This window comes from Macaca fascicularis, chromosome 4 (assembly GCF_037993035.2).
Source record: "Macaca fascicularis isolate 582-1 chromosome 4, T2T-MFA8v1.1".
NCBI classification, from domain to species: domain Eukaryota; kingdom Metazoa; phylum Chordata; class Mammalia; order Primates; family Cercopithecidae; genus Macaca; species Macaca fascicularis.
Window position 1 is genome coordinate 30,364,743 of NC_088378.1, and position 12,746 is coordinate 30,377,488.

A 12,746-nucleotide genomic window follows, 5' to 3' on the forward strand; every position below is an offset into this window, starting at 1 on the left:
TTTTCTTCATCCAGTCTATTTTTGATGGGCATTTGGATTGATTTCATGTCTTTGCTATTATGAATAGTGCTGCAATGAACATATGTGTGCATGTATCTTTATAATAGAATTATTTATTTTCCCTTGGGTATATGCTCAGTAATGGGATGGCTGGGTCAAATGGTATTTCTACTTCTAGATCTTTGAGGAATTACCACACTGTCTTCCAAAATGGTTTAATTAATTTACATACTCCCACCAATAGTGTAAAAGCATTCCTTTTTCTCCGCAACCTTGCCAGCATCTGTTGTTTCTTGACTTTTTAATAATTGCCATTCTGACTGCCATGAGATGGTATCTCTTTGTGGTTTTGATTTGCATTTCCTTAATGATCAGTGATGTTGAGCTTTTTTCATGTTTTTGGTTGCATGAATGTCTTTTGAGAAGTGTCTGTTCATGTCCTTTGCCCACTTTTTAATGAGGTGTTTTTTTTTTTTTTTTTTTTTTTTGAGAGCAGGTACTGTTTATTAAACTGACGAGACTCGAAAAATAATCATGGTAGACACCTTAGTTCATTCTTCTAATAAGCCTGTTGATCTGGTCCTCCTTGTTGCCAGCATCTCCACCTTCTACAAAATGGGTGGTCTTTTTCTTCATTCCACCTCGTGGAGAAGATAATTTGAAAGGCCACAGGAAGTTATTTGCCTCTTTGAAGAGTTTTCCAACAGTATAGATCTCATGAATCAGATCCTCCATGCAGATGATGCCATATTTACCAAGAGATCGAGCAATCAAAGCGTTATCTGTCAAAGCAATTCGCTTCTTATTGATTTTTCCATAACCACACTTGTAGATTAGCTCATTTACTGACTTCAGATTGGGGTACCCCCATGCAATATATGGCTCTACAATCCTCAGCATGTTAACTGAAGCCTTGTTGAGCTTCACAAAGGTTCCACTGAAGATTTGACGAAGGCGCAGAAGCTGCAATACCTTTCGGACCTTTGGGCTCACACCATTGATACCTCTGATGCTGATGACAAATGCCAATTTGCGTTCAGCAGGTACATAGAAGTTGCCAGCTTTTCTTGCCATCCTCGCCATTCGAGTTTCAGTTCTGTACATCTGCCTATATTCCTTGTGATAGTGCTTCGCTTTCTCATAGATAAGCTTCCTCCTTGCCTTTCGAAGCATCTTTTGGGCAAACTTCTTTCTCAGGCGCTTGATCTTCAGCTCTGCGAAATTCCTTCGCTTTTTCTTAAGGGTTTCTGGCACAGCAGGAACCTTCTTCTCCTCTTCTGCACCATCCATGGTTCCAGCCGGAAAAAGAGGAGGTTGTTTGTTTTATTCTTGTAAATTTGTTTAAGTTACTTGTAGACTCTTGATATTAGACCTTTGTCAGATGAGTAGATTGTAAAAATTTTTTCCCATTCTGTAGGTTGTCTGTTCACTCTGAGAGGTTTTTTGCTATGCTGAAGCTCTTTAGTTTAATTAGATTCCCTTTGTCAGTTTTTATTTTTGTTGCAATTGCTTTTGGTGTTTTCATCATGAAATCTTTGCCTGTGCTTATGTCCTAAGTGGTATTTGCCTAGATTTTCTTCAGAGTTTTTATAGTTTTGGGTTTTACAAGCAATGGGGAAAAGATTCCCTATTTAATAAATGGTGCTGGGAGAACTGGGTAGCTATATGCAGAAAGTTGAAATTAATAAATGGTGCTGGGAAAACTGGCTAGTCATATGCAGAAAATTGAAATTAGACCCCTGTGTTAGTCTGTTCTCAGCTGCTAATAAAGACATACTCAAGACTGGGTAATTTATAAAGAAAAAGAGATTTAATGGACTCTCAGTTTCATATGGCTGGGGAGGTCTCACAATCAAGGTGGAAGATGTAGGAGGAGCAAAGGCATGTCTTACATGGTGGCAGACAAGAGAATGTGTGTAGAGGAACTCCCCTTTATTAAATCACCAGATCTCATGAGACTTATTCACTATCACGAGAACAGCATGGGGACCTGCTCCCATGATTCAGTTACTTCCCACTGGACCCCTCCCATGACACTTGGGAATTATGGGAGCTACTCTTCAAGATGAGATTTGGGTGGGGACCTGGCCAAACCATATCAACCCCTTTCTTACACTTTATACAAAAATTAACTCAAGATGGACTACAGAGTGAAATGGGAGACTTTTTATTACAGGTTCAATCTCAATATTCTTATTGATCTGTCCAGGTTTTGTATTTCTTCCTGGTTCAATCTTGTTAGGTTGTATATGTCCAGGGATTTTTTTCTTTTCCTATAGATTTTCCATTTTGTTGTATGGTTATTCATAGTCATCTCTAATGATCCTTTGTATTTCTGTGGTATCAATTATATTTTTTTGTTTCTAATTTATTTGTGTGAGTGTTCTTTCTTTTTTTCTTAGTCTAAGTAAAGATTGTCAATGTTGTTTATGTTTTCAAAAAGTCAACTTTTTTCATTTTCTTGATTTTTTTTTTAGTTTTATTTTATTTATGCTCTTATTTTTAATATTTATTTTTCTCCACTAATTTGGGCTTTTGCTTGTTTTTGCTTTCTCTGATTCCTTGAGATACATCATTCGGCTGTTTACTTGAAATCTTTTTACTTTTTTCGTGTAGGTACTGATTGCTATAAACTTCAACTTATTACTGTATAATAATATAGTTATATATATAATAATATAGTTGTGCTATATCCCATAGGTTTAGTTGTTTTAAGAACGTTTTAAATTTCCTAATTAATTTCTTCATGGACTCATTGGTTGTTCAGGAGCATATTGGTTAATTTCCATATATTTGTACCTTTCAAAAGTTTCTAATTATTGATTTCAGTTTTAGTTTGTTGATACAAGAAAAGATACTTGATAATTTCAATTTTAAAAAGGATTTGTTGAGACTTGTTTTATGACCTAACATGTGGTTTATTCTGGAGAATGTTCCATGTGTTCATGAGAAGAATGCGAATTCTGCAGCTGTTGGATGAAATGCTTTGTAAATGTCTATTAGGTCTAATGTTAAGTTTAAATCCAATGTTTCTTTGTGGATTTTGTTTCTAGATTATCTATCCAATGCTGTGAGTGGCATGTTGAAGTACCAATCTATAAATGGAGTGTGTCTCTTCCTTTATATCTAATAATGTTTGCTTTATATATCCATGTGTTCTGGTGCTTCATGCATATATATTCACAATTGGTATATTGTATTTATTTATTTCTGAATTTATTTCTTAAGTATTATATAATGACCTTTTAGTCTTTTTTTTTTTTTAGTCTTTTACTTAAAGCTTGTTTTATCCAATGTAAGTATAGTAGCTACTCTTGATTGCTTTTTGTTTTCATTTGAGTGAAATATTTTTTACTATTGTTTCACTTTCCATCTGTATGCATCTTGACCAGTGAAGTGAGTTTCTCATAGGTAGCATATAGTTGGGTCATTTAAAAAAATCCATTCAGCTAGACTGTATCTTTTAAGTGGGGGATTTAATCCATTTATAAATTATTATTTTTTGGTGAGCAATTACTCTCATCATCTGTTAATTGTATTCTGGTGGTTTTGTATATTCTTTGGTTCTTTCTTCCTCTCTTATTGTTTTATCATTGTGATATGGTGGTTTCTTATGGTGATCAGATTTTATTCTTTTGTCCTTCTGTGTATTTGTTCTACCAGAGCTTTGTGTATTTCTCCATGTTTTCATGATAGTAATTATCATATTTTTATTTCTAGATACAGGGCTACCTTGAACGCCTCTTGTAAAGCCAGTCTAGTGGTGATGAATTTCTTCATTTATTGCTTGTCTGAGAAAGATTTTATTTTTTCCTCATTTTTGAAGGATGGCTTTTCTAAGTATTGTAATTTAGTTGGCTTCTTTTCTTCTTTCAGCACTTTAAGTGTATCATCATATTTTATCCTGGCTTATAAGGTGTTTGCAAAGAAATCTGTCAGTCAAGTAAGAATTTCCTTATGCATGAATTGATGCTTTTCTTCTCTTGCAGTTTTTAGAATTCTCCCTTTGTGCTGATTTTTGACAATTTGACTATTTTGTGCCTTTAAGAATCTCTTTTTGGGTTGAATCTATTTTGGAATTTTTGAGTTTCCTGGTTATGGATGTCCAAATTTCTCTTCAAATTTGGGAATTTTTTAAGATGAGATTTGGGAGGGGCCAGGGGAAGAATGATATGGTTTAGCTCTGTCCCCAACCAAATCTCATCTTAAATTCCCACATGTTGTGGGATGGACCCAGTGGGAGGTAATCAAATAATGAGTGTGGGTCTTTCCCGTGCTGTTCTTATGATAGTGAATAAGTCTTATGAGATCTGATGGCTTTATAAGGCAGAGTTTCCCTGCACAAGCTCTCTCTTTGCCTGCTGCTATCCATGTAAGATTGTGAGGCCTCCCCAGACACTTAGAACAGTAAGTCCATTAAACCTCTTTCTTTTGTATATTGCGCAGTCTTGGGTATGTCTTTATCAGCAGTGTGAAAATGGACTAATACATTTGGCAATATGAAAAGATATCAGATCCGTTTTGCTTAGAAGTCATCAATCATACCTAAAACATTTTCAAATCCTATATGTCTGTTAAAGACATGTATCCAGAATATATAAATAACTTTTAAAATTCAATAATATAGGTAACTCAAATAATAAATGGGCAAAGGACATTTCTCTAAAGAAAATATAAAAATGGCTAGAAGCACACGAAAAATGTTCAACATTGTTAGCTCTCAGGGAAATATAAATAAAACTTTGGGATACCACTTCATACCCAATAGGACAGCTGTAGTCAAAAAGACAGATAATAGCAAGTGTTGGAAAGGACGTGGGTAAAGTGAAGTTATTATACACTGCCAGTGAGAGTGTAAAATGGTGCATCTACTTTGTGCAGTAGTCTGGCATTCTCTGAAAATGTTAAATATAGATTGGCTATGTGACCAGACAGTTCACTCTTAGGATAAAATCAAGATACGTAATAATATATGCTCACACAAATAGTTTTACATAAATGCTCATAGCAGTGCTATTCATAATAAAAAGTGGAAACTTAATACTCCATTAATCAGCTGATGAATGAATAAATAAAACATGGTATATCCATACCACTGGGAATATTTTCAGGAAAATATTTTTTATATTTTGCTGCAAAAAGCAAAACTACAAAGACAATAATAAGATCAGTGGTTATCAGGATTTGGGGAGAGGAAGGGGTAAAAGTAACACAAGATTTTTTGGGAAGTAAAATTCTTCTTTATGATACTTATGGTGGATACATGTCATTGTACATTTGTCAAAACCCACAGGATGTACAACACTAAGTGTGAATCTTAATGTAAACTTTTTAAAAATCCAATAAACTCCAGATAAAGTTAGGGCAACTCCATCATCATTCTTGCTGTTTATAGCTCTAAAAATAATCATATCAACTCTGGGGTTAATATTATACGTGGAGGTCAAGATAATCAAATTAGTAACCAACAGCATGTGCCTTGGCAAAGAATTACAAATATCAAGGTACATCATGTCCTTATGAGGGTGCTAACTCAGGATGAGAACGAACATATTTTTAGTACAGGAGAATCTAAGTTACAACTGTCCTCCGACACTGAGATTAGAATGATCAATGTACTTTTATCTTTATCAAACATTTCTTTTTTTCACAATCAGAAAGCATAAAGGTTGTCTAGGGACATAACTCTTTGACAGACAAAATGCAAAATTTACACATGATAAACAATTATTCACTCAATTCAACTTATTGAGTTCCTATTATATATTGCTCTAAGAATGTAAACAGTGAGTATAAAAAAACAAGGCTCTTGTCCTATGGCGTTTACTTTCTAGTACGGGGAGACAGATGATAAATAACAAATAAATAAAACAAGAAAAATGTCAGGTAGAGTATTAGTATTCTACCACTGCTATAATTTACACAAACAAATGACTTAAAACAACACAAATTTATTACTTTACAGTTCCGGAGACTAGAAGTCCGAAATTGGTTTCACTGGACTGAAATCAAGGTATTAGCTGGGCTGTGCTTCCTCTGGATTTAGGAGAGAATCCATTTCCTTGCCTTTTCTACCTTCTAGACACCTACTGTATTCTTTGGCTGGTGGTCTCTTTCTTCCAACTTATGCTGTCATTGTCATATGTTTTCTCCGTGCCACTGATTATCCTGCTTTTCTGTTATAAGAATCTTAATGATTATATTGAGTCAATCTGGAAAATCCAAGATTATTTCTTCATTTCCAGATCCTTAACCCAGTCACATACGAAGTCTCTTTTGGCATGTAAGGTAACATATTCACAGGTCTAGGAATGAAGATGTGAACATCTTTGGAGAACCAGGATTCTGCCTAGCACAAGTGGTTATAAATGAAGTGCAGAAAATGAACACTGTTGATGTCATAAAGAACAGCTGACTTGCTATTTTAGGTGGTCATGAAAAGTCTCTTTGAACAGGAATATTTAACCTGAGATCCACAGGATATAAAGGAGCCAAACCTGGGATAGTCAGGTAGTATAGCACTCCAGGCAGAAGAAAGGGAAACAAATTTGCTTTGTCAGGAAAATAAAGAGGCCAACGTGGCTGGATGTGAGATGGCCTAAGAGCTAAGTGGTACAAGTAGGAATGGGAGAGATAGGTTGGAGTCAGATTATGTAGGATTTACTGAACTAGGGTAAGCAAGCAGATAAATATCTTTGCATCAAGTATCTTCTTTAAACACATTTTTAAAAAAAAGGTAGTTGCTGAAAAATAAACTACAAAATTAGGGTTAAAATTATATGTTAAGTAACCTGATGCAGCACAGCTACTGGAAATTGAAGTTGGTGTTGGTATAGATTGAGACAGGTAAGCTTACTTTGTCTTGACAAAGAAATGGCATGGCTCCCCAAATTTATTTACTGGGAGAGTCTGTAGGATCTAGACTAAATTATCTGAAAATATTTTCTGGTTGGTCAGTTAGGAAAGAAGAAATTGACTTTAGAAATAAACACCTGGTAATCTATGTCCTCAATAGGAAGCAGCTTTGAAGAAAAGTTCCTTTTTGAGGTGAAATGGGGAGTATGGTAATTTCTACTGAAGGAAAGGACTTCCAGTCAAATGGGTCCTACAAAGGGAAAGATGCTTAAGTGAATATTGCATTAAAATAGGGATATGTTGGGGCACACCCAAGATGGCCGAATAGGAACAGCTCCAGCCTCCAGGTTCCAGCATGAGTGACACAGAAGACGGGTGATTTCTGCATTTTCAACTGAGGTACCGGGTTCATCTCACTGGGGCGTGTTGGACAGTTGGCGCTGGTCTGCGGGTGCAGCCCGACTAACGAGAGCTGAAGGAGGGCAAGGCATCGCCTCACCTGGGAAGCGCAAGGGGGAAGGGAATTCCTTTTCCTAGCCAAAGGAAATTGAGACACACACCTGGAAACTCGGGTAACTCCCACCCTAATACTGCGCTTTACCAAGGGTCTCAGCAAACAGAACACCAGGAGATTATATCCCACACCTGGCCCAGAGGGTCCCATGTGCACGGAGCCTCCTTCATTGCTAGCACAGCAGTCTGAGATCTAACTGCATGGCGGCAACGATGCTGGGGGAGGGACGCCCGCCATTGCTGAGGCTTAAGTAGGTAAACAAAGCTGCTGGGAAGCTCAAATTGGGTGAAGCCCACCACAGCTCAGGAGACTGGCCTGCCTCTGTAGACTCCTCCTCTGGGGACAGGGCATAACTAAACAAAAAGCAGCAGAAACCTCGCAGAGGTAAATGCCCCTGTCTGACAGCTTTGAAGAGAGCAGTGGATCTCCCAGCATGGCGGTGGGGATCTGAGAATGGACAGACTGCCTGCTCAAGTGGGTCCCTGACCCCTGAGTAGCCTAACTGGGAGACATCCCCCACTAGGTGCAGACCTACACCTCACAACTCACATGGTGGGGTACACCCTGAGACGAAACTTCCAGTATAAGAATCAGACAGCAACACTTGCTGTTCAGCAATATTCTATCTTCTGCAGCCTCTGCTGCTGATACCCAGGCAAACAGAGTCTGGAGTGAACCTCAAGCAAACTCCAGCAGACCTACAGCTGAGGGTCCTGACTGTTAGAAGGAAAATTAACAAACAGAAAGGACACCCACACCAAAACCCCATCAGTACGTCACCATCATCAAAGACCAAAGGCAGATAAAACCACAAAGATGGGGAAAAAGCAGTGCAGAAAAGCTGGAAATTCAAAAAATCAGAGCGCATCTCCCCCTCCAAAGGAATGCAGCTCATCGCCAGCAACGGAACAAAGCTGGACGGAGAATGACTTTGATGAGTTGAGAGAAGAAGGCTTCAGTTGATCAAACTTCTCAGAGCTAAAGGAGGAACTACGTAACCAGTGCAAAGAAACTAAAAACCTTGAAAAAAGGATGGATGAATGGATAACTAGAATAATCAATGCAGAGAGGACCTTAAAAGAACTGATAGAGATGAAAATCATAACATGAGAATTACGTGACAAATGCACAAGTTTAGTAACTGACTCGATCAACTGTAAGAAAGAGTATCAGCAATTGAAGATCAAATGAATGAAATGAAGAGAGAAGTGTAGAGAAAAAAGAGTAAAAGGAAATGAACAAAGCCTCCAAGAAATATGGGATTATGTGAAAAGACCAAATCTACGTCTGATTGGTGTGCCTGAAAGTGAGGGGGAAAATGGAACCAAGTTGGAAAGCACTCTGCAGAGTATCATCCAGGAGAACTTCCCCAACCTAGAAAGGCAGGCCACCATTCAAATTCAGGAAATACAGAATGCCACAAAGATACTCCTCGAGAAGAGCAACTCCAAGACACATAATTGTCAGATTTGCCAAAGTTGAAATGAAGGAAAAAATGTTAAGGGCAGCCAGAGAGAAAGGTCGGGTTACACACCAAGGGAAGCCATTCAGACTAACAGCAGATCTCTCAGCAGAAACTCTCCAAGCCAGAAGAGAGTGGGGGCCAAAATTCAACATTCTTAAAAGAAAGAATTTTCTTTTCTTTTCTTTTTTTTATTATTATACTTTAAGTTCTAGGGTACATGTGCATAACATGCAGGTTTATTATATATGTATACTTGTGCCATGTTGGTGTGCTGCACCTATCAACTCATCAGCACCCATCAACTCATCATTTACATCAGGTATAACTCCCAATGCAATCCCTCCCCTCCCCTCTCCCCATAATAGGCCCCAGTGTGTGATGTTCCCATTCCCGAGTCCAAGTGATCTCATTGTTCAGTTCCCACCTATGCGTGAGAACATCCGGTGTTTGGTTTTCTGTTCTTGTGATAGTTTGCTGAGAATGATGGTTTCCAGCTGCATCCATGTCCCTACAAAGGACACGAATTCATCCTTTTTTATGGCTACATAGTATTCCATGGTGTATATGTGCCACATTTTCTTAATCCAGTCTTTCACTGATGGACATTTGGGTTGATTCCAAGTCTTTGCTATTGTGAATAGTTCCACAATGAACATACGTGTGCGTATGTCTTTACAGCAGCATGACTTATAATCCTTTGGGTATATACCCAGTAATGGGATGGCTGGGTCATATGGTACTTCTAGTTCTAGATCCTTGAGAAATCGCCATACTGTTTTCCATAATGGTTGAACTAATTTACAATCCCACCAACAGTGTAAAAGTGTTTCTATTTCTCCATATCCTCTCCAGCACCTGTTGTTTCCTGACTTTTTAATAATTGCCATTCTAACTGGTGTCAGATGGTATCTCACTGTGGTTTTGATTTGCATTTATCTGATGGCCAGTGATGATGAGCATTTTTTCATGTGTCTGTTGGCTGCATGCATGTCTTCTTTTGAGAAATGTCTGTTCATATCCTTTGCCCACTTTCTGATGGGGTTGTTTGTTATGTGTGAGCTTGATCCTGTCATTATGATATTAGCTGGTTAGTTTGCTCGCTAGTTGATGCAATTTCTTCCTAGCAACGACGGACTTTACATTTTGACATGTTTTTGCAATGGCTGATACCTGTTGTAGCTTTCCATGTTTAGTGCTTCCTTCACGATCTCTTGTAGGGCAGACCTGGTGGTGATAAAATCTCTAAGCATTTGCTTGTCTGTAAAGGATTTTATTTCTCCTTCACTTAAGAAACTTAGTCTCGCAATAGATTCTTGCAATAGCTGCAATAAAAGAATTTTCAACCAAGAATTTCATATCCGGCATATAAACAAACCCAAAGACAAAAACCACATGATTACCTCAATAGATGCAGAAAAGGACTTTTACAAAATTCAACAGCCCTTCATGCTAAAAATGCTCAATAAATTCGGTATTGATGGAATATATCTCAAAATAATAAGAATATTCAACACTCTTAAAGAAAAGAATTTTAAACCCAGAATTTCATACCCAGCCAAACTAAGTTTCATAAGTGAAGGAGAAATAAAATCCTTCACAGATAAGCAAATGCTTAGAGATTTTGTCACCACCAGGCCTGCCTCACAAGAGACCCTGAAGCAAGCACTAAACATGGAAAGGAACAACAGGTATTAGCCATTGCAAAAACATGCCAAAATGTAAAGACTATTGAGGCTACGAAGAACTTGCATCAACTAACGAGCAAAATAACCAGTTAATATCATAATGGCAGGATCAAGTTCACACATAACACTATTAACCTTAAATGTAAATGGACTAAATGGTCCAGTTAAAAGACACAGACTGGCAAACTGGATAAAGAGTCAAGACCCATCAGTCTGCTGTATTCAGGAGACCCATCTCACATGCAGAGACATACATAGGCTCAAAATAAAGGGATGGAGGAAGATTTACCAAGCAAATGCAGAACAAAAAAAAGCAGGGGTTGCAATCCTAGTCTCTGATAAAACAGACTTTAAACCATCAAACATCAAAAGAGACAAAGAAGGCCATTACATAATGGTAAAGGGATCAATTCAACAGGAAGAGCTAACTATCCTAAATATATATGCACCCAATATAGGAGCACCCAGATTCATAAAGCAAGTCCTTAGAGACTTACAAAGAGACTTAGACTCCCATACATTAATAATGGGAGACTTCAACACCCCACTGTCAACATTAGACAGATCAACGAGACAGAAAGTTAACAAGGATATCCAGGAATTGAACTCATCTCTGCAGCAAGGAGACCTAATAGACATCTACAGAACTCTCCACCCCAAATCAACAGAATATACATTCTTCTCAGCACCACATCACACTTATTCCAAAATTGACCACATAATTGGAAGTAAAGCACTCCTCAGCAAATGTACAAGAGCAGAAATTATAACAAACTGTTTCACAGACCACAGTGCAATCAAACTAGAACTGAGGACTAAGAAACTCAATCAAAACCGCTCAACTACATGGAAACTGAACAACCTGCTCCTGAATGACTACTGGGTACATAACGAAATGAAGGCAGAAATAAAGATGTTCTTTGAAACAAATGAGAACAAAGATACCACATACCAGAATCTCTGGGACACATTTAAAGCAGTGTGTAGAGGGAAATTTATAGCACTAAATGCCCACAAGAGAAAGCAGGAAAGATCTAAAATTGACACTCTAACATCACAGTTAAAAGAACTAGAGAAGCAAGAGCAAACACATTCGAAAGCTAGTAGAAGGCAAGAAATAACTAAGATCAGAGCAGAACTGAAGGAGATAGAGACACAAAAAACCCTCCAAAAAATCAATGAATCCAGGAGTTGGTTTTTTGAAAAGATCAACAAAATTGATAGACCGCTAGCAAGACTAGTAAAGAAGAAAAGAGAGAAGAATCAAATAGATGCAATAAAAAATGATAAAGGGGATATCACCACTGACCCCACAGAAATACAAACTACCATCAGAGAATACTATGAACACCTCTATGCAAATAAACTAGAAATTCTAGAGAAATGGATAATTTCCTGGACACTTACAATCTCCCAAGACTAAACCAGGAAGAAGCTGAATCCCTGAGTAGACCAATAGCAGGCACTGAAATTGAGGCAATAATTAATAGCCTACCAACCAAAAAACGTCCAGGACCAGATGAATTCACAGCTGAATTCTACCAGAGGTACAAGGAGGAGTTGGTACCATTCCTTCTGAAACTATTCCAATCAATAGAAAAAGAGGGAATCCTCCCTAACTCATTTTATGAGGCCAACATCATCCTGATACCAAAGCCTGGCAGAGACAGAACAAAAAAGGAGAATTTTAGACCAATATCCCTGATGAACGTTGATGCAAAAATCCTCAATAAAATACTGGCAAACCGAATCCAGCAGCACATCAGAAAGCTTACCCACCATGATCAAGTGGGCTTCATCCCTGGGATGCAAGGCTGGTTCAACACATGCAAATCAATAAACGTAATCCAGCATATAAACAGAACCAAAGACAAAAACCACATGATTATCTCAATAGATGCAGAAAAGGACTTTGACAAAATTCAGCAGCCCTTCATGCTAAAAACGCTCAATAAATTCGGTATTGATGGAATGTATCTCAAAATAATAAGAGCTATTTATGACAAACTCACAGCCAATATCATACTGAATGGGCAAAAACTGGAAGCATTCCCTTTGAAAACTGGCGCAAGACAGGGATGCCCTCTCTCACCACTCCTATTCAACATGGTGTTGGAAGTTCTGGCTAGGGCAATCAGGCAAGAGAAAGAAATCAAGGGTATTTAGTTAGGAAAAGAAGAAGTCAAACTGTCCCTGTTTGCAGATGACATGATTGTATATTTAGAAA

General features: G+C 37.8%; 1 pseudogene; it reads right to left on the reverse strand.

Moving 5' to 3' along the window:
- Positions 1-457: 457 nt before the first annotated feature.
- LOC102127492 (large ribosomal subunit protein uL30 pseudogene) lies at positions 458-1,310 on the reverse strand (annotated as a pseudogene).
- Positions 1,311-12,746: the final 11,436 nt, after the last annotated feature.